Below are 22114 nucleotides of genomic sequence, written 5' to 3' on the forward strand. Positions count from 1 at the left end.
ATACTATCCAGCATCACCTAATATTGTCATAGTCCTTTTTTGTTCAAGTTTCTCTGTAAACTGGGAAATGTCAAATTACATATGTAAATTGCTGGAAAAACAGTGTGTATAGATATTGATAATAAATATATATATAGCCGTAAGAAAAGAAAGAGGTTGAACATTTAGTAAAACACATACCAAACATCATTTTCTTGGGCACTTGAAACACTGGAAGGATCTTAATAGGTTACAACTGGAATCAGAAGGGCACTTCAAAAAATGACTTTGTCTGGGTTAAAGGTAATTACAGGTAGTTCTCATTTTGCCCAGAGTGGCTCACTTAATCCACAGGGTGGACAGATGCTATGCTAGAGTCACCTTTGCCATTTTTCTGCCTTTTCTCTACATCAGTTCAATTTGGTTAATCCAATGTCAGAGTTCTGTCAAAGAGCACTGCTGGGCTAAATTATGGACTTGTTTCTGTTACATTAGTAAATTTGTTCCTGACTGAGAAGTGCTGAGGTATTCTAACTAAGCTAAAGCCAACTGAAGTGCTGAGTCAGAAAATCTAGGCCAGTCATGCCTAAAATTAGACCATAAAATGATTCTCACTTATGTTTTATTTCTATATGCTTCCAAAGGCAGCTCCTAACTGCCAACATACCTAAGCTCTTAGAACCCCTCCTAGAGCTTGTTCAGGAGGAGAATCAGGTAGCAGATGGGTTGTGTTATCCATTTACTTCAGGTCATCTCCACATCGGCAGGTACCGAGTATGAACTGACTGGATGAGAAACAGGCTTTGACCACAGGTGGTTGGAAGGGGTGTGGAAGGAATGAAAAATATAATTGTAACTGGTTGTGGTTAGAGAGACAAAGCAGGCTAGAATTTAAAAGAAGATATCAAGAGGTGGTTGTGCATCACTGAACAACCATTTAGATTTGACTGCAATAGTACAGAATTTGTCATGGTGCTTTAGTTAACATGTTCAGTTTTGATGAAAAAGAAAGTGTCTTTGATCGCTCTGCAGAGAGAACAGAGTTTACATTTGAAATTGTGCAGTAGCTAATTCTGTAAGGTCATGCAGTTTAGTGCCCCCCTCCACTGCAAACTTGCTGAGGGGAGCAAAATCAGAAAAGCCCATAGAACTAGACGGAGAAAAATGATTAAGCTGTTCCAGAGAAAACCATGTATTTGCTTTATGTTCAAAACTGCAGATTCTGCTATCCTATTTTATAGGATAGTTGCATAAGATGTCATTGATAGCTCAATGGAGAGAAGAATATGCTAAATTGCACTAGATAGCACAAGACTTATGAAGGTGAAGATTTCACAGCCTTTATTCAACCCACGGCAAGATTCAAATCTTGTATTATAACATTTTAAAGAAGAGTATTGTCTTTGTCACTTTTCAAATGGCTTGTGCAGCAATGCAGAGGTCAGGAGGTGAAGCCCTGGAGATGGATTTGTCCTGCTCCCACCATGCACAGCTGGAGTGATTCCACACACCGTCCTCTGGCTGGTTGCGTGCTCTTCACTCCCCAGCTGGTCTGTGGACATATGTGGCTTCTCTTAGTAACAGCTGGGCCACGGAGATTGTTAACCATGTGGACACCTGGCCTATTGCACACTGAGAACAGGCCACGTTACTTTCTGCAAGCCAGCAAACAGCTGTCAGATGGTGACAATCATAGGTTGTTGCCAGCCTGACCAGTTATTGGTCTGTAAAGAAATATTTTGGGATAGTCAGTCTTCTCCACTTGTCTGCATTTTGTAAATATTAAGAATCCACAAAGTCTGAAGGCTCTCAGTGCTGTGACATGACATGATATAATATTTTGGAGCCATCCTTCTCAGAAGGATGGGAAGAGTTTGTCATGAAATCTTCCATCACTGCTTGTCAAGAGATGATTTTCAGACCTGTCCCAGGATCAGGCTGTAGATGTAAGTTTTGCAATGGTCGCCAGGACAATTCACAAGAGGGAAGATGGCACAGGAGCTTACATCCTTCCTTCCAATGATCAGTCGTCAGCTGTGTCTGCAAAGAAAAGTGGCTGAATGCCCAGCGTGCCATTAGCAATCATATTATTAATATAACGGGACTCCTTGGTAAGTTGGTCCCAAAGGGAGGACATTGCTTCAGTTCTGCTGCCCTCACAAATTGCTGACAGCATCAGGTCCACAACAGAGGGACAGATACTGCCCGTATTTGGACCAAGCCTTTGCAAAACCAAGTGCCCAACCCACCACTAGTGAAATCTAGAAGGACCATTTCTAATATAAATAGATAAATGCCAAATTCTGTTTTTTGGTTTGTTTCTTCTTGTGTGCGTCTCTGTGTATCTCTTTTTTTTTTTCTTGAATCAAGTCACCAACTTGATTTTCTGTTTTTTTTTTTCTTGTTTGGTTGTGTTTTTTTTTTTTTTTTAAGTTTACAGCAGGACTAAACTGCAAGAATACTATTTGAGCTGAATTATTATAAAACTTGGGAAAGAAATAGCTAAGCAGTATTTCATGGCTTATATCTGCCAATAGTATCATTAAGCAATTGAGGATTTCTAGTATGCTGTGAATAGAAAATATCTCTTTATATACTTTTATTCCTTTGTTGTTGTTCATAATACAAATGTCTTAAAAATAGTGCAAGAAAATTTGACACCTTGTAAAGAAAGAGGTATATTTATTGCAGGTTTGAATTTCACTAGGAAAGCTCAGAACTGCATGAGGCTCTCAACTATAATAACCATCATAGTTTTTCTTCTACCTTGATACATCTCAGAGGAATGTCGGTGCTTAGTATTTAATGTTCTCTTTTTGATGTTTGTTTGTTTGTTTGTTTTATGGTCCACGTTGATATAATAGATCCTATAGATGTAAATTTCAAAGTCTGAGTGACTGGCAGGAGGATTATTGTGTTTTTGTGACGTTCTGTGAAATAAATAAATAATGCTGCCTTTGCTAGCCAGACCACTTATCCGTGGGGTACTCAGCCTCCCAACCTGGAAGTCTGGGACAGGGAGCAGAATAAACAAGTGGAGACAATGGAGCAAAATAAACAAGTGGAGACAATTAGAGACCTGCTGCTCCACATGGACTGTCACAAGTCCATGGGGCCAGATGGGATCCACCCAAGCGTGCTGAGGGAGTTGGCAGATGTGATTGTTGGGGCTGCTTTCCGTCAACTATCAGTGGTCATGGTCATCTAGAGAGGTCCCGGATGACTGGAGAATTGCTAATGTGATGCCCATCTATAGGAAGGGTCGTAAGGAGGAACCAGGGAACTACAGGCCTTGTCAGCCTGACCTTGGTGCCAGGAAAGGTGATGGAACAGGTCATCTTGAATGTAATCACACAGCATATGCGGGACAACCGGGGGATCAGGCCCAGTCAGCATGGGTTCATGAAAGCCAAGTCCTGCCTGACCAACCTCATCTCCTTCTACAACCCGGTAACCCACCCAGTATATGAGGGAAAGGCTGTTGATGTAGTCTCCTTAGACTTTAACAAGGCCTTTGACATGGTCTCCCATAGAATTCTCCTGGAGAAGCCGGTAGCCCATGGCTTGGATAGGTACCCTCTTTGCTGGGTTAAAAACTGGCTGGAGGGCCAGGCTCAGAGAGTGGTGGTGAATGGAGTGAAATCCAGCTGGTGACTGGTCACCAGTGGTGTTCCCCAGGGGTCAGTGTTGGGGCCCATCCTCTTTAATATCTTTGATGATTTGGATGAGGGAATTGAGTGCACCCTCAGTAAGTTTGCAGATGACACCAAGTTGGGGGGAAGTGTCCATCTGCAGGAGGGTAGGAAGGCCCTGCAGAGGGACCTGGACAGGATGGGTCAATGTGCAGAGGCCAATGAGATGAGGTTCAACATGGCTAAATGTTGGGTCCTGCGCTTTGGCCACAACAACCCTCTGCAGTACTACAGGCCTGGGGGAGAGTGGCTCGAGTGCTGTGCAGAGGAAAAGGATCTGGTTGGTCACCACTTGAATGAATATGAGCTGCCTGGCTCCAGCTGCCACTTCAGAAAGGTGTATGTTCCCTGTGGGTCCTGTGTCATATTCTATATTGGGGAAATCTTTGAGAGGATGAGATGGGGGAAGGATCTTCTTCAACATCTAGAGGGCTTCCATGGCACGACTGGAAAAAAAGAGTGACCTCTGAGCTAGGGCTGTGGGGTAGATAGGCTCTCAAACCTTTTGTTTGGCCTATTTGAAGAGAAACAGATGTGTATTTTTTTGATTGTTTTTAATGGTATGTATTTGTTTTTCAAGAGAATTAACTTAATGTCTCCAAAAGTGTGTTAAAAACAAACTTCATTTAAAAAACAAAACACAACTAAGAATAGAGATTTTTGATCCAAGTATCTTAGATGTTTTATGGGCCACTTCTCAATGTCTTTTGACTGCAATGGCACTCGTACTTACCTTAACCTCTCTGGAAATCAATAGTGTAAAGGCAATTAAACTGTTGTCTGCATTTATTTATCTGTAAAATCCCACACGCTAACAAAAGATTCCAAGAAAAAAGCTGCTTCCAGAGTCACAAAGTACTATTTACTATTTGTCCTAGGAGTGCCAAAAAGTCCACAACTTTACTATAGTCAGTCACCAATTTGTTCACAGCTGTCCCAGTAGCCTGGTACAAAATTGTTTCTGTTGGCAGATCTAGTGAGTACTGTCTGACATGGACATTCTTCAGAGAGACAGATTTTCTCTCATACATTTTCATAGCTTCAGAAGGGCTTTTTTTCCTTTCTTTTTCTGTATGGGGCTGTTAGTTGCAGGTGGGTACCTTTGCATGGGTGAATGGGGAGAGCAGGTTGAACTGACAGTTAATCAACAGCTGGCATTGTTCCTAGCTCACTGCTCTGTAAAGGGCACAATGCTGAATCAATTAAAGAGAATTTTAAATTGGTTTCAGTGAACAGCTCCTGTAGAGATATGGACTCTGGAGAGTATGTTCCTCCAGTCTTGCGAGTTTGGCTAACTACTTCATCTCCCCATAGGTGTGAGACTGAGGAGGCTTCACTGGTGCTGATGCCATGAATGGAGAAAGACGCTGCTGGATAATTCAAGCAAGGGAGGAGTCTGTGCAGTGGCAATGTAAGTTAAGAATCACTGTGCCTGGCAGTACAATTCTGAATATATTTTGGGGATTCATTTTTTGCGAGAGAAACAGGGCTAAAGCACTGGAGAGTCTCCTAAAAGAGTGTGTATTTCACCCTGAATAGTTTGCAGAACCAAAGCCCAGTAAAAGTAGGCAATGCTGATGTAAGTTATGAACATTTTAAATGTCGAAGGTCTTTCCCCAGTAAATTTTGAAGTTTTCTTTGGGCCTTTAGAGTACCATTTCTGCATACATTCTCAGCTTGCAAGCAGGCTGTCTGGACACAGTGGCAAGTGGGTCACGCTACATTTGTGACAATATCTGAGAGAATTTCAGTGTTTTCTTGGTAAAAGTGCAGTGTCTCCAAGTGAAGAAACAGCATTATGATGTCTGGGTGATCTATATCCAAATCAGTTCTGTGTGCTGGCAGAGGCTTAACCAAACTGAGTGCCTAGGTTGGATATGCACATAAATGTTTGCTCTTGTAAATTGAGAATGATTAACCAGGCATCTGCCTGATCTTTTGGGGTACAATCAGCTTGATGCCAAAACATGCTCATATAAACGCAACTGGCATGGAGTCTGGTCATCATTTTATTGGTCTTGATGAGGTAGTCAATACCCAAAAAGAAATGATGGAAGTGCAGAGGAGAATGTTTCTGATCATCTTTCTGATGTTTGGGAGGACAGGAGTTCCTTCATGCACAGTGTTTAGCAATGCACTCTATGATAGCAGCACTTTTATTATTCATATAATACATACTGTGCACATTTCTCAGATAAGTTCATGTCCCCCTTTCCAAAGCGACTGAGTTGTTTTTTCTATATCTGCCATATATTTGACTTAATAGACTGCCAATTTTTTTTTTGTGAGGTGTGTTAATGGCTTGATGATGTCTTAAAATACAGCATCCCAAGCGCTGTACTGTATATATACTTCTTAATACCTTTTCTATTTCCTTTTGCTGTTTGATGATCAGTTTTTGCTGGAATACGTTTTGCAATTACAATAAGAGATTTAATGTTGTTTTGAACTCTGCCAAAGTCTGATTAGATTTTCTGTTTTGGCCAAACTCATTTCTTTGTGCTTCAATTTTCTCTATATAAAATGTTTAGATTGCAGATTCTGGTAATTAACTGCATGTCTGATTTTTAGTTCAGCAAAAGGTTAACCACCTTCCATAAAGAAAAATCATATTTATTTGGAATGAAAGGATTATAGGGAGGACATAAAGTAACAGGAAAGCAGTTTCATACAGGTCTGGTTTACCAGGAAGTCACCAGCACCAGCACTGACACAGAGCTCCTAATAGAAAAGTAACATATAATATCTTCTCATGGGTTTAAGAGTTCTGGTAGCAATTCCATACTACTCCCAGATCCTGGAAAAATATTTCTCCCCATAGGTAAAAGCATTCAGTGTGTATATTTATTAGTCATTGTATGATTTCCTCAGGAAATAAACTGCAGTTGTCTGCATCACTGTAAAATATTAAGTGTTCATTAGTTAACTCATCTCTTGCACTAGCTTGTATCAGGCATAGTGTAACCAGCAGGACCAGGGAGGTGATCGTTCCCCTTATATTCTGCTCTGGTGAGGCCGCACCTTGAGTATTGTGTTCAGTTTTGGGCCCCTCAGTACAAGAAGGACATCGAGGCCCTGGAGCATGTCCAGAGAAGGGCTAGGAAGCTGGTGAAGGGCCTGGAACACAAGTCCTGTGAGGAGCGGCTGAGGGAACTGGGCTTGTTTAGTCTGGAGAAGAGAAGGCTCAGGGGAGACCTTATCGCTCGCTGCAACTGCCTGAAAGGGAGGTGTGGGGAGCTCGGGGTCAGCCTCTTCTCACAGATAATCAGCCAGACTAGAGGGAATGGCCTCAAGTTGTGCCAGGGCAGGTTTAGGTTTGAAATTAGGAGACATTTCTTCTCAGAAAGAGCAGTCAGGCATTGGAACAGGTTGCCCAGGGAAGGGGTGGAGTCAGTGTCCTTGGGAGCGTTAAGGAAAGGTTGGACGTGGTGCTGAGGGACATGGTTTAGTGGGTGACACTGGTAGTAGGGTGATGGTTGGACCAGATGATCTTGGAGGTCTTTTCCAACCCTTATGATTCTATGATTCTAGTGACGTAAATTCCTGCAGGAGGCCCTCCTTACCTGGAATCTTTAGCTGGCAGTATAACATCTAAAGAAAGACACTGGTATCACTGCTGCTGGCTTGAAAAGTCAATGAGCCACAAAGCTGGGTTGGGAAGAGAGCATTTACAGAAATAGTACTGCATACATGCCATCTCCTGGACAATTGCTTTTGGCAGTGGGACAGATCACTTGAACTCTACACTGGGCTTTGGTCTGAACCCATATAGGCATTATGCTCCTAAGAAATAAAGATATATCTATTACAGTTATTTGTTAGTTTTCAACAATACTGCAGGTATTCATGAATTTGTACCAGGCTGCCCAGAAGAGCCAATAGAGATTGTGCTTGGTATATTAAGAAACAAGCCCTGACCTGAAGATCTTTACAGGCCAACTAGACAAGACTGACAAAGTTTAGGGGGGAAGTAAAAGCCAAGAGAAATGACGTGATTTGTTCAAAAAGACACAGCAAGAGCTGGGAGAAGCCTCGGGGTCTTGCTTGATTGTTTATCCTGTAGGTCGAACAGTGTAGATTTTATTTTTCTGTTGAAGCTTCTTTTATATTTATTTAGAGCTTTATTTCAAATTTCTAGTGCATTCCTTATGTAGACATCACCTTTTCACAGTTATTTATTCTCTTCTATATTAGTGAAAGTCATGGGTTCAAATTATATCATGTCACTCAGAGTGGGAGAAATAGGAAAGCATTTTAAGTCTGAAGTTGGATCCTGATTCAGTTATAACTATCAGCACATGCTTTAGTCCTGATATTGCTGAAATCCACTATGTTTTACTTGCTTTTTCTAGACATAAGTGTTTTGATAAATTGAAGTATTCTTGTGTTTGTAGGACTGAGAAATTATCCGGCCTTACTTTGTGTGTCAGAGTGCTAAGCCCTAGAGAGGCCAAAAACTTGTCTCTTTATCCAACATGAACATCTAATTCTTCAGGGGTCCATCTCTCTGCAGGGAGGTACAAACATTTTCAGCAATCTTGCCAATAAGAATTGAGTAGATTGAAGCTTTTTAAAAATGTGGACAGGCTCTATTGTCTTGTTGTTGTTCTTTGGTTTGTGGTGGTGGTGTTCTTGTCTCGATTTTTTTTTTGTTTGTTCTCCAAACTACCTGTTTTTTTCTGCTTATAACTCCTTTTTCCTCTTCCTGTGAAAGACTACCTGTCCATCCCCTGGTAATTTTAGAATGTATGCCGGAAGCTCCTTCTTCAAAGATATATCTATACAAGAATTCTCAAGTGGGTATTGCTCTCCCTTGATGTGTGTAGTTCTTTCTGCAAGAAATAAGAAACTCACACTCTGTCATTCCCAAAGAACAAGCCAGATCTTTCTTTTTTGAAGAAGAAGAATATGTTCTAAATCACAGTCACTTTGAATTCCTGTATTTTCTTTGTACCTGCACGCTCCCCAGTTCTCCTGTTTGACAGCAGCAGGTAAAGCTTCTCCCCTCTAAACTCTCAAATTTGTACTGCATAGCAAAATCATGGAGAGGGTGTAGGGAGAGTTGTCATTTCTTCTGCTTCACAGCAAGGATGGAAGGGGGATGTCCATTACATGCTAAAATTTGGAGGATAGTATGAATAGAGCAATTCTAACTTTTGCATAGAGTTGGTGGAATAAACAAACACTCCTAAGGTCTGCGGAAAGAAAACATGTTATTCATCAAATTTATTTCACCAGTGAAATTAGCTGACTATATATCACATCTGATGTCCTTACTTAGAAAGCTATTACGTCTAGCACAAAAGAAAAACTGTTCACAAAACGCTGAGCTACTCCTATATACAGATGTGGCCATTACTTATAAAAGTCAAAACAGGCATAAGATTTTCTTTTAGAGATGAGTACACGTTGCTTGTCTTAATCTGCAATATAAAATGACAAGAGAAGACTTGAGGTTGAGAATTGATTCTGTGATAGGAAACAGGAGAGATGAAAGAAGACAAGATGACTATGGGAGAGTATAAAGCCACAAACCAATTATAGTGCAAAGCTTTTGTTTTCAGTCTTTGTTTTGGTGCAGTTCAAAGCCCATCCCAAGCACTAAACAGCTCTCAGTACAGCAAAAACACACCCTTCTTTTAGGTCAGAGCCAGCAGAGGTCTTTGATTCAGAATGTCACTGGAACTGGTTTATATTTTCTTGAGAAAGTAGATGTATGCTAGGGCATGAATCAAAATGGTAGAACCTTTTTTTTTTTTTATCTTACCATTCCCCAGTGCACATTTAGAATACAGTGTGGAATAACTGGCAAAATACTACTTTATATTAGTCATAATGAAAAATTAGGTTTTAGTGCTGCACTCTGAGGACATGGACAAGATCAGTTTGGAGCCTATCTACTCCAAGCTGAGAGAACACGGAGTAGTGTCAGAACAACGCTGGGAATTGCAAGCATGTGGGTAACTATAGTCATAAAATCAGTTTAATTTGATTTTTACACTGCTGATCTGGGTCCCTAGTTGTCATCTGCATAAAAATGGTAAAAAGTGATCAACTGCTTAATATCACAGTAGGATATAAATTTCAAACAGAAATACTGGTCTCTTGAAATACACCAAAACTTCAGAAAATGAGGTGACTGCTTCATAATCTTGTCAATAGAGAGGAAAAGAAAGTTTTGCTTGTTCTTTTCTTTTGTGTGTCTTTGAGTCCAAAAATTCAGAAGCTTTCTCATAGATTTGGGTTCTCCTTGGTTTAAATAATAAATGGTAACAATGATAGCTACTCTTTGTAATCAAAATACTCATTACCTCTGTTAGTAATAATATTTCAGATGTTAACCAAATAGGCATGCCAAAGATGCTCTCAGGAAGATGAAATTTTAAATCCTGAAGTGAAATTCCACATCCCCTGATAATGGCCACACTCCCTCCTTCTCATTTACTTGCAAGTCACATACTGTCTTGATAGATAAACTATGAATATAATGTATTGCACTAATCCACTCTAGTGACCTAAAAGCACTCTAACAGGTGATCAGGTTGTGTGAACAGCAGCCTAAAAAATAGCATGTGCTAATTTTTGTCACTGAGGGACTCAAATGATCTTTAGCTGACGTCCATGCATGGCTTTGTATCTGTGCTGCAGTTTCAAATGAGGGTGTGTCAATCTTGCTGTTTGCTGCTCAGAGCAAACATCATCACTAGATGAACAATAATAAAATGAAGAAATAAATTCTCATGTTGTTTTTAAAAATGTCATTGGGTGGAATTTAGTTTTACGAATATCAGCATTGTGTGTGCGTGTTTGTATTATTTTGAAAGTTCCTTAGCATGTAGCGCTATCAGGATGTCATTCTCACTGGAAAAAAACTAAGAACATTGTTCTGGTCATTTGTGCTCATCTTAAAGAAAGAAAGGCAATGCATTTACGCTTTAATACTGTGTCATATAAATAGACATCTATGGCTCTGCATACATTATTAATATGGGTTTATTGCCAGCTTTATTGGTTTCACTACTGCTTCTCCTCTTGGGAAGCCATGTAAAATACAGAGACTGCACAAATGCTGGCGTTACGAGAGCCGCTGTATACAAAGCAAATAACATTGCACAAGTACAAATATTCACTTCAGTTGCTTCCTGCAATTCAGATAACGTAATAACAAATAGTCCATAAATGCAATCCCCCTAGCTACTACTATTATTCCATGTATTTTATGTTTTTATCTAGGACACTTGTGCTGCTATTAGAATACTGAACAAAATTTTATTCCTATATTTTGTGACAAGAGAAGTGAATTCTTTTTAAGAATAAACCAAAAACATGAAAAAATATTCAGAACCACTATAACTGTACAGCAGATGCTAAGGAGCTCTAGTACTGAGTTTGTTTGGTTCTAAAGAGCCACGTTTCTCTGTTTCACATCAGAAATGAGTTTGAGCCTTGAACTAAAGAGAAAATAGAGTGTAAAATACATACAAAAGGGAAACACTGAAGACAGGATTATTATCAAATATTAAACTCAGGTAAATCACTGACACGTGAAAGCTTCCTAACCTTTTGAACCTCAGATTGATGCATACAGGTCACCAGTTCAATAGTCCCTATTCTCCCACTTTCAGATTTTATTTTTGTGTATAAAATAATACAATAGTCCACTAAACACTGAATATGAGAGATGATTCAAACTGGAAATTCTGCACCATCCAATGTACAAAATTTTTGTGTGCCCCTCCATGGAAATAACAGCAAGGAGATTGGTTCTGTAGCCTATGGTGATGCCACTGCCAACAAATACAGGCAGACTCATCCTTAGCAAGCTGCTTCTGGGCTTTTGTAATGGAAGCCGTGAATAACAGACTGGAAGGAAGACAGAGTGGGATATTAGGAGGAAATATTTCCATGTTTCAGGTGAAAGTATCACACTTAAGAATTTGGTTTCCTTTTTCTCTTATGCATGTGAAATGATAAAAATCTCTTGAATTTTTACCCTCAAATGTGTATGAAAATAAACATTGGTTGTTGAAGAAATGAATGTGTGATGAGGTTGAAAGATGGTTCTGTGCCACTTGCATTTAGAGAGATGTCCAAGACAAGTGTGGCGTGATTTAAAATTAGATAGCAGCAACATACAGTCAGCTGAGGCTAAATGAATGAAAAGTGCAAGTATAGGCCCTAGCTTCAGAGAACACTCTTGAGATAACTTCAGTTGCAGATCCACCACTTGCTCTTCTGCTACAATGTGCTGTAGGTTTCTGTTATACATGCAGGATGCTCCAGCAGTTTCTCTTTGTGACCTCTCACTATAATTTCTAAAGGCACATCCTTCTTAATCTTGTCCCAGGATTTCTCTCAGACAGTGTTTAAAAATGTGTGTGAGAATTTATTTACTTTCTCCAGCATCCAAACTTTTTCAATTTCCTACCTCCTTCCCACCCCCACTCCACACAATTTCCCATTTTTTTTCTTTTTTCCATTCCAGTTGTAACCTTCTTTCTTTTGAGTCTAAACATCCTGCACTGAACTTAAACATGTTTTTTTTGGGACAATATATGATGTAATCAGGACTTACTGGTCACAGCATCTTTTTAAGTCTTTCACAAGCCCTGGTTTTGATAGCTCTTCACCTGTCTGTCATTTATTTCTCTTTATTCCAGTTTACCATCTCTGTGAGGATTTCTTGCATCTGTTTTCTCTGTCTGCGACTTGTTCTCCCATGGACCGTCCCAGGGCTGCTCCCACCTATCACAGGTGCCTCACAGACCTCATACAGGTCATACTGGGGCTTGCCATAGGCTGGGCCCTGTAGCTTTCCATGGGCCCCATGAGCTGAAGGACTACTGTGTGAAATGCCCGGTCTTCCAAGGAAAACTTCAGTGCTGCTCTTTTTGTTCCCTTCACTATGGCAACTTGTCACAGCTGGACTTTCTATTCCACTCACCTTGTTTTGGAAGGGCAAGCTACTGCCTTCTTCAAGATTTAGGAGGGCAGCTCCCATCCCTTGCAGATCTTCCAGCATTAAAGGAGCTTTCTGTAACAAAACAGAGACAGAGAAGAGCTTTATAAAGGTCTCCATGAGCCTGACACTTCATGCTCAGGAGCAAGTATTCTGATGTCTCCATTCCTACCCCTGTCAGCATTGATCAGCCTCTCTTACCTGACACAAGCTTTTATTGCCCTCAACTGCTCTCCATTTACACAGAGGTTAAATCTCCCTCTCCAATGTTGTTGAAAACAACAGTGCTTCCATTGAACATAATAAAGGCAGGTGGATTTGGCATAGTTGTTGGGGCTTTTTGTTTTGGGGCTTTTTTTTTTTTTTTTTAAACAGACGCTAGGCCATGGAGTAGGTGCAGCTTAAAAACTTTTTCACATCCTGACAAATCCCAGGGGAGAAGCTACAATTATCTCTATACCAGGGGAATTACAGGAGGAGCAACTATCTGTCCCTGCTCATTGTGAAGAGGGAGAGCACAGTGCAAGTCCGTAGTGTTTAGAGTTATGTCTCTCTCAAAAGAAAAGCACAGTCATGTGGAAGCTATCCATTTAAATATGCTAGAGAATGATGTCAAATGGCTCGTATGTGTCTAGATGTGAATGGGGACTGTTACTCATCACTGCAGCAGAGCAGCATGCTGACTGGCATCCCTGGAAGGGTAAAATGTCCTCTTGTACATCCTCAGGTGTAATCGGGAAAGTCCTGGGTTCAGCTTCTGTTTGTGGAAGGTTTAGTGCTACGTTTCCACAAGTGCCATCAATGAGCTCAGTTATTTTCCCAGTTACAGTATTGTTCAGGTTGTGCTGCTTTTGTACGCTAGAACAACTGGTTTTGTGAAAAGGAATTATTTTATGGCATTTGGGAGACTCCCAGTTTTTTAACAACAGACTGTATAGGTAACTTTATAGCAACATTATTTTTTTTTTCCTTTTCAGCTCCCCAAACTCTTATCTGCCCTGATTCTTTTTCTTCCTGCAGGAAACAGGATCTTCAGAGGATTTTCTGAAAGCTCTTTGTAATATTAGTGAACATGTACAGGAAAACCCTCAGGTTATGTTCAACTCCTGATATCCTTCACTTTAGATTTAAGAAATTCCCTTAAACTCTCATTAGTGGAGACCTTCTCATTCCTATAAAAGTTTAAAGAAAATCTGTGTCTAATCAGAGATTTAGCACGGCTCCTCTGTGTGGTTGGAGAAAGTAGATTCTTTACACTTCTCTGTTCATTCTGGAGAGAAGACAACTTACAAAAATGTGTCTCTATTGATGTGACCCTCTTTTTCACTCATCACTTTTAGCCTTATTACCTTTTATTCTCTTCTGCCTTCTACAAATCTCTTAATTGATGAGGGGAAGAAGTCAGATTTTGATTAAACACTGATTAATCCAGGCAGGATTATTTATTTTCCCTCTGATCCTGTGTGAGCTGGTATTGGTACAAAAGCACTCTCTGCAATCTTGCCACATTTTCTTACCTAATCTGGCCTACTGTACGTTAGGGACATTTTATTTATTTTTTGTTCATTTTATTTTGTCATGAATTTTGATATATTTCATGTATTTTTCAAATTCTCTCTTCATGGAACCAAGTTACTATTTCAAAAGAATAGCAAATTTCTCACACATGATCAAGGTGGGGAGAAGCTGGAAAGCATACATTGCTTTTAACCAAAAGAAAGGAAAAGTCAGATTGAAAAAAAAACATATTGTTTCAGAAGTCTCATCAATTTGAAACAAATTAGGGGGCCTGTTTAGGGGGCCTGGTATACAACTTTAAGTCTTTTGAGTGAGTATTGCAGTCCAGATTCTCATATAAGTGCTCTATGTTCTCATGATGCTATTCCTGAACTGAGAGCTGCCTTCCTCTTATCCTCTGGGGCTTATAATTAGCTCATGCATGCGACTCCTTTTCTTTTTCTAAAATAACTATGGTTCTCACACAAGAAAAAAAGCAATCTGTCCTCTTCGACACTGTGACCTGAAACTTCCAGAAACCATGGGAAAAGATAAATAAAATAAAAAACACACCACCTAGGTATCATAATGATATTGGATGCAAAGATGGCTTACATATATTTAAAACAAAACAAAAAACTAGTATCCCAGCAAAAAAAAAAAAAAAAATCTGTGGCTGACTTGTCTTCTCTAATTAGTTAATATGCTGTATGGGCTTTCTCAGATAACTTTTAAAAATCAGGAGTCTTAAGGACTTCATGCAGCTTAATACACATTAATTGACCTAAATTTCGTAGACAATGAATACGTAAGTCTGGCCTTAAACAGGCCCTGGACAAATCTAAGTTGAAATACCACTGGAAGGCTTTAACCCATTGACTTTTGCTACAAAATGCTTAGTATCATTAGAAATCTGAAATGCATAATGCTGGCGGAATGCTATAAATATTTTTGCTATATTGAAGTTAGAATTTTAATCTGTGATGGTTCCAAAATTAATGATGAACATTATTTTGTTTCGAGTTTGGATTATATCATAATAGTTTAAGGTAAAGAAAGAAAAAAATGTGGCAGAGTTTTGGGAGAGAGACTTTTGGAAACTATTCAGAACATATAACACTGGAAGAAATTCTACTAATGAGATGTGCAGGTACACTGCACTCAATGAATAACATATCAAAAAGAATTAGTGTGTTTCACATTGCTTTATAAATAATGGGACGTATCGTGTGGGGGCCCATCCATGGATAAATAAATCAGTGCACATTTAAGTACCTAGTTCTGAGTTCCAGACAGATAGTTTTGTTCTATAAAAATTAACTTTTATTCAGTGTGAAAAGTGACCTCTAGATGTGGATTTTGGTGGCAAAAATCCACTAAGCCGTGAAAGGCACACTAAAGGTTGTAGTGTCAGTAACACAATTTCCTACAAATTTCTTTGCCTTTCATTAATCCAGTTTTTCAGAATTACTTCAAGAAGTAAGAGAGAATTTTGTTTTTGTGGTCTATTCCTTGTCTTAAAGATGGGAGAACCATAACAAGGTACAACTGTGTTCTAATGTGTCAATTGCTTTTCATATGAATTCCGAAGTGCTTACCTCAAACTCAGCTTGTTTTGTTGGGCTCTGCCACTGGAGATTAGCCATTGATAGCTTTTGGTCAATATCACATATATTTAACACTGATTTTGCTTATGAAATTGCTCCCCATTCAATCATATCTTATTTATTTTATTTATGTAGTCCCATTATAAAATTATGTGGAACACGGAAGTTTCTAAGGGCCATGTTCCCTTAATTAAACAATTAACTTGCCATTTTGGATTTGATCAAGAAATGATTTAATGTGACAGACTCTCTCCCCTCTGGAGCACGTAACTGTGTCAGGGTCAATTATATTTCCTTTGGAGTCAGATAGAAAGGGCTTTCTCACAAGTTAGAACATACTACTGATTTACAGTAGTAAATACCATACATAACTGATTACATTAATGTTCTTGTAAGATTAATAAAATAATCTGGAGACAATTTAGGATGTCAGCAAGGTGCTTATTTAAGAAATAAATTGCAGTAAACTGAAAAGACCCATCAGCTGGGTGAAACTTGTTGATTATTTAAGAAAAAGAGGCAATATCTAACATGAAAAAGCAGAGAAAATATTTGGTTTATTAAGCAGTGATTTGGGAGCTGGGACTGTTTCCTGGTAGGGATGTATTATTGCATGAATGTTAATAATGCAGAAACCACTGGCAAACATTATCATCTGTAACTGCATCTGAGATTTTCAGAACCAAAAGCATAAATACCCATCTCTAGAAGAGTGTTGGACCTGTAAATTGTTATTCTCTACTTGAGTATCAAAGCTGCCTTGTTGCTTCTTGCTCTAGATCCTGTACTTTGGGAAAGATTGGCTGGTTGTTGATATTTTGGAGCCTGTGGAGGGAATCGTTTATGGTCTAACTAGCTTTTCTAATGCTGAGGAGTGCTTTATCTGGGGGATGCAATATAAGGTGCTTTCTCATATCTTAAGACAAGTAACAGACCAGTTGGCTGCACTGGTCTACTGGCCTGTATTATTGTAGCTGTCAGTGTCAGGGGATCATAGAAAGCAAAATTAAAATCAAGCAATGTAAATTACCAGTGCGCATGGAAATCCAGCAACCATGTGAAATCATCTGACACAATTTATATGGAAAACAATTGCTTAGCATCCTTTGGATAACTTGCTTTTTTTTTCTTCTCCTCCATCTTTTCAAAGCTGAAGGCATTCTTGATTTTATTCCCAAGTTTATTGTAACTTTATTATGTTTTCAGCCTACTTACTAGAGACAAATATATTCTTTATGCACTATTATAAAATGAATAAAGAAAGATTTTAAATAGTACATTTATCACAGAATGAAGAATCCTTATAACCCCTTCTTCTACTATATTGAAATGAACACCACTCACTTTGGCACTTGACCATGAGATGTTTGCAGAAACTGAGTTATTTACATATTAGAAACTGTTCACAGATACATTGAATAACATTTTATTGTGGACATCTGGTCTGCTAAAAATCTGCCAAAAGTTTGGATCAGATAACTGCAGCAATCCTAATTTATAGAAGGAATCTGTTCGGAAAATATGTTAAACCTACTGTCCCTCTTTCAGTGCCTAGCTTTTAGACTGCATTATTTTGCAGAAGCTGTTCTTGTTAAGGGTCTGAGTCTCCCCTGCAGAATAGCTTCTTGTATTTCTCTCTAGCTTATAAAGAACAAAGAAATATCTGCATCTGCATTTAGGATTATCCAATGAAAAAAGTGTGTTCAAATACACTAGGACTAAAAAATTAACTTCCCAGATAAGCTGATATATGGCTATGCATTTCATAAAATGACTAAACCAAACACATATGCTTCAGACTGCCTACAACATCTGTAGATTATGTAGGAATAATTTAACTTCAGTCTCTCTTCATTGCAAATATTCATTACATTAGATCTGTGTATTTTACATTAGAATAGATTAATGACTTGTTTCACTAGTACATATATATTTTATGTGGAATTGAATGACCTGTTCTTTAATGAAAATAAAAATGTGACTCCACCCCCAAAAAGAAGAGGCTTTTTTTTTGCAATTGGTGCTTGAGGATACTTAAAGAATTATGCTAGTTTCAGTATGCCTTCTACATCCAAGTTCCATTGTATTTTGACATGCCATTGTCAAAGGGCCTAGGGTTTCTGTCAATCAGACTATATGGAGTAGTAATTAATTTTGTTATAAGAGTGTCAGCATCTGAGAATTTTCTGAGGTAGGGCTCAGCCTCTGCACTGTCCTAGGTTGATTGGCACTAGTTCTCTTTTAATAACACGGAAAGGATACTTGCTCCTAGTGGCTTTTTGGATAGTACAATGTAAGTTGCATTGTTGACAAGGAACAAAAGGCCAAGTCCTGTTGTGATTTGCACATAATAAATGAGTTAACTTTAATAGGGGATGGTGGGGATAGCATTCTGAAGCAGATGTTTCTGGAAGAGACCTGCCCATAATGAGTGCTAACATGGATTTAGCCTGCAGTTCCACAGTGTGATTCCTTTAACAGTAAATCAGGCTTAGGATATGAGTCTTTCAAACCCACCCTAACAGCGGATGTGATCACAATGCGCAGATTCAACCATTTGAATGGTTGTTTAATGTGGCCACGCACTAACTCACTTTGTGAAATGATCCTTTTACTTGAGGAGGTGTCTGTGTATGTGTTGGGGGGGGAGGGGGGGTGTATGCTTTTAGATATCACAGCTGGATCACTTAGACCTATTTTGAAACATATCCATAGAAACAACTGAATCAGCAGATGCAATTTGGGAACTAAGTTGTGGTGCTAAGGAGAAGCAAACGATGACAATAAGGATTTGTTGCATGTGATATACCATGAAAGAACCATCGTTTATTTTTTTAGATCATGTACCATTCAGCCAGTTGGCAGATTTTCTACCTTCTACTTGCTACATCAGCTATAAAAAATAATAATAATATACATATGCTTTGCATATTGTGTTGGTTTTATATGGCAAGGTTTTAGTAGTGGAGGAGCTGCAGGGGTGGCTTCTGTGAGAAGAGACCAGAGGCTGCCCCACGTCAGACTGAGCCTTCATCTTATTTTCTCCCTTATTTTTCTCCCTTTTCTTGCTTAGGAGGGTGAGAGAGAGAGCATCTTGGTGGGCACCGGGTGACCAGCCAAACTTATCCCATCATACCTGTCCACCTTTCACAAATGTTGTTCCTACTATCAAACAGAAAATAATTACAAATGTTACTGTTTTCCTTTATGTTATGACTTTGATGTGAGGATCCCAAATAATTTTAGAAGAACCTCAGATGGTGAGTCAGGAGAACATCAGAAAGGGGAAATGAAAACATTGTGAATGTATTTGCTACACGCCCCCCTCCCCACCACTTTCACTAAAGTTATGGTCCTATGTCAGTTTTCCAGCTTATCCCTATAAGCATTATAATCATATGTAAGTATTACGTGAATATGCATTACATGTTGGATAACTGAAGTACAGTCAGTGATAGGAATTTCAAACACGATCTGTACTGGTTTCAAGTAGTTTAACAGGACAGCACCAGAAAAAGAAAATGGCCAATGCTTCATGTTTTAAAAACATGTCACTTAGTTATTTGTCACATAGCAAATATGGCTGAAAGAGTCCAAAGTAGAACTATGAACACTATTTAAAACACAGACCAGACATAGTGTCAAATTATTGAGTTTCAGGCGTTATTTCAGTTCAAGCTTTTCAATGTGTTCTTTAACAAATTGACAGTGGTGTGAAAACTTAAGTCCTATTTCAGGCAAACCCAGGCTGATCTTTGACTGTCTGTGAAAGCCACAGAAAAGCAAAATAGACTTTCTGCATGCCTGTGAGAGAGGCTGGGGGAGCTGGGCTGTTCAGCCTGGAAAAGAAAAGGTTCCGCAGAGGCCTTAGAGCAGCCTTCCTAAAGGGGGCTACAGGAAAGCTGGGGAGGGGCTCTTTGTCAGGGGGTAGAGTGATAGGACAAGGGGTACTGACTTTAAACTAAAAGAGGGCACATTTAGATTAGATATAAGGAAGAAATTCTTCATGATGAGGGTAGTGAGGCCCTGGCTCTGGCTGCCCAGAGGAGCTGTGGGTGCCTCATCAATGAAAAGAACTGTTTGTTTTTTTAAAAATCTGATTATCTGGCCCAACTACCCAAATGAGTAGATCTTGCCACCCAAATGAGTACCCATAAAATGCCCTTATTGTTCAATAAGGGTAAAACATTTTCAGTACAAATAATCTTTCCTATCATAAACATGGAATTTCCCCAGCTACAGACAGAAAACTGGTTAGGATTAATTTGGCTGTTTCATCAGAGGTATCCAGTAGTGTTCTATTCTACTCGATGCAGGATGATGGCATCTAAGGAAGGAAGAGGAAAATGAATACCTACAGTTGTATTTTCATAGAGAAGTGGCTCTTATGTTTCAGTGATTGCTACTGCTAAACATATAATGTTTACTAGCCACTCACAAAAATGAGCAAAAGACTATAATTCCATCTCACATGCTTCCAAAGACAAAAAAAAAAAAATGTTGAAATTGCTCAGGCAGTTTGAAAACAAGAATTAAAAAATGTGCTGCTTAATATTTCAGCCAGTTTAAACAATATATTTAATGAGTTATATACCGCTTGGCATGTGTTGCAAATTTAATTGCAAATGATCATTGGTAGCAAAAATCATGTTGCTTCCTTTGTTTTCCCTTATTAATTGTCATTGATTGGTCTTTTCTCTATCAAATTGCTCTGTTTTCTCGTCACTGATCAGTCACCGTATGACATGTGTCACATATTGTGTATTGGAGAGGAAAATAGCAGTCTGTTTTCAGAGGTAACAATTCACAAACGACTTACAGTTTGAACTTTTGTCATCTCATTTAGATAGCAAATATTTATGAACAATGTGCACCTTCCAGGAAAATCACAATTAGCTCGTAAATGAGTTGCTAAATGAATACACCAAATATTTTGCAATTCATTATTAACTCTTTTTCCTCATCCAACTTCTAATCTTTATTGACTCACTTAGATGGATAATTCTCAGTATCAAGGTGCATGCTATCAGAAGGGCTTGTTGTAAGTTATTCCTCTGCTTGATGCAAGTGTTGGTGGAAAGCAGAGTCACTTCTGGTATTTTTTTTTTGCTAATGCCACATTGGCTATTTGGCATTTTTGGCATGTCAGGTAAACTGAGATGGGGAATGAATGTCTATTTATGTTCATTTTTAGCAATGATAGATATGATTCTTGGTTCATAAGCAACAAGGATTTTTTTTATTATTTTTTGCTTTGCCTTTTGCTTTACCTATTATTGAAACATTTGGTTAGAACTCTGTCCTTCATTCTACCTCTGCTGGAATATCTATGGATTATAATTATTTCTTTCCTCACCACAGTTCTTCCCTGTTCCTTCATTTGCTCTGTATTCCTGAGAGTGGTCCAACAAACTTTCAAAAGCTCATGATAGCTAAAATATTTACTGTATAGGTGTTTAATTTTTCCAGCATAACTGAAAAGAAGACGTATTTTAATAACCTAGTTTTTCTTGTGCAGCCAGATGACTTTTTTTGAGCTTAGCTCTGTGGCAGAAAAACGAGAGATTCAGAAACAGGAACAGGAAGATCAGGGACCTTCCAGAAATTAAGAACACACTTTCATATATGTGCAGGAGGAAAATGGAAATGCTTTGCTGTATCACTGACTGTGTACACAGCTAAAATGATTGCAGATTTTCTTCTCATTTCCTCAGCCTGGAAAGGTAAAAGTGTCCCATTTTAGAAAGAAGGTATATTACTGAAGTAAGGGTAGCCATGGCATCTCCAAAATGAGAGAAGAAGCAGAAGGGCCTCTGCTCACTTAGAAACTCAAGTAAGACCTGTAATGTGCAGTAGAAACAGACTAATTGGAGCTTATGTTCAGCAGCTTGCAATTGTGCTTTCATCCAAGACTGTGCTGGAGGCAGTTCAGTTGAACTAGCTGCTGAAGATATAGACATCTCCCAAACTACTTGTTTAAAATCTGCCTCCAGTAAAATTTACTCCCTGCAGCTGCTATCATCTCTTCTACCTGGAGCTGTGTTACATTCTCCTTGCCTCCAAGTATCTCACTGGGCGTCACCATTGATGCATCATCATGAGCAACAGAACATTATTTTGTGTATAAGCTCTGGAGAGCCTGAAACCTCACGAAGACGCTGTTTACAGCCTGCTCATGGATTTAGAGTTTCTTCTGTGATGCTTGGAGCTAAAATCCTCCTTAATTTTAATGAAAGATGAGATCTGTAGGATGAGGTTGGTACTCATATGTCAGTACATTTTCTTATCTAAACTTGATCTGTGGATAAAAATGGGGGGCATCAAATAGTGAAATTTCCACTAATGATGTTGCCTCACTTTGTCCTAGCATCTCGTAGCCT

At 38.9% G+C, this 22114-nt stretch overlaps 1 long non-coding RNA gene across 2 annotated transcripts in view; it reads left to right on the forward strand.

Annotated features, from left to right (window-relative positions):
• The window catches only part of LOC308178460, a 31332-nt gene that overhangs the window by 3196 nt on the left and 6022 nt on the right, over nt 1-22114 (forward strand). For both annotated transcript variants that reach the window (XR_013939779.1, XR_013939780.1), the window contains one exon: nt 4986-5082. This is a non-coding gene — a long non-coding RNA (uncharacterized lncRNA). The remainder of the gene's footprint in view (nt 1-4985; nt 5083-22114) is intronic.

Source organism: Anser brachyrhynchus, assembly GCF_964034855.1.
Source record: "Anser brachyrhynchus genome assembly, chromosome: 15".
Taxonomy (NCBI): domain Eukaryota; kingdom Metazoa; phylum Chordata; class Aves; order Anseriformes; family Anatidae; genus Anser; species Anser brachyrhynchus.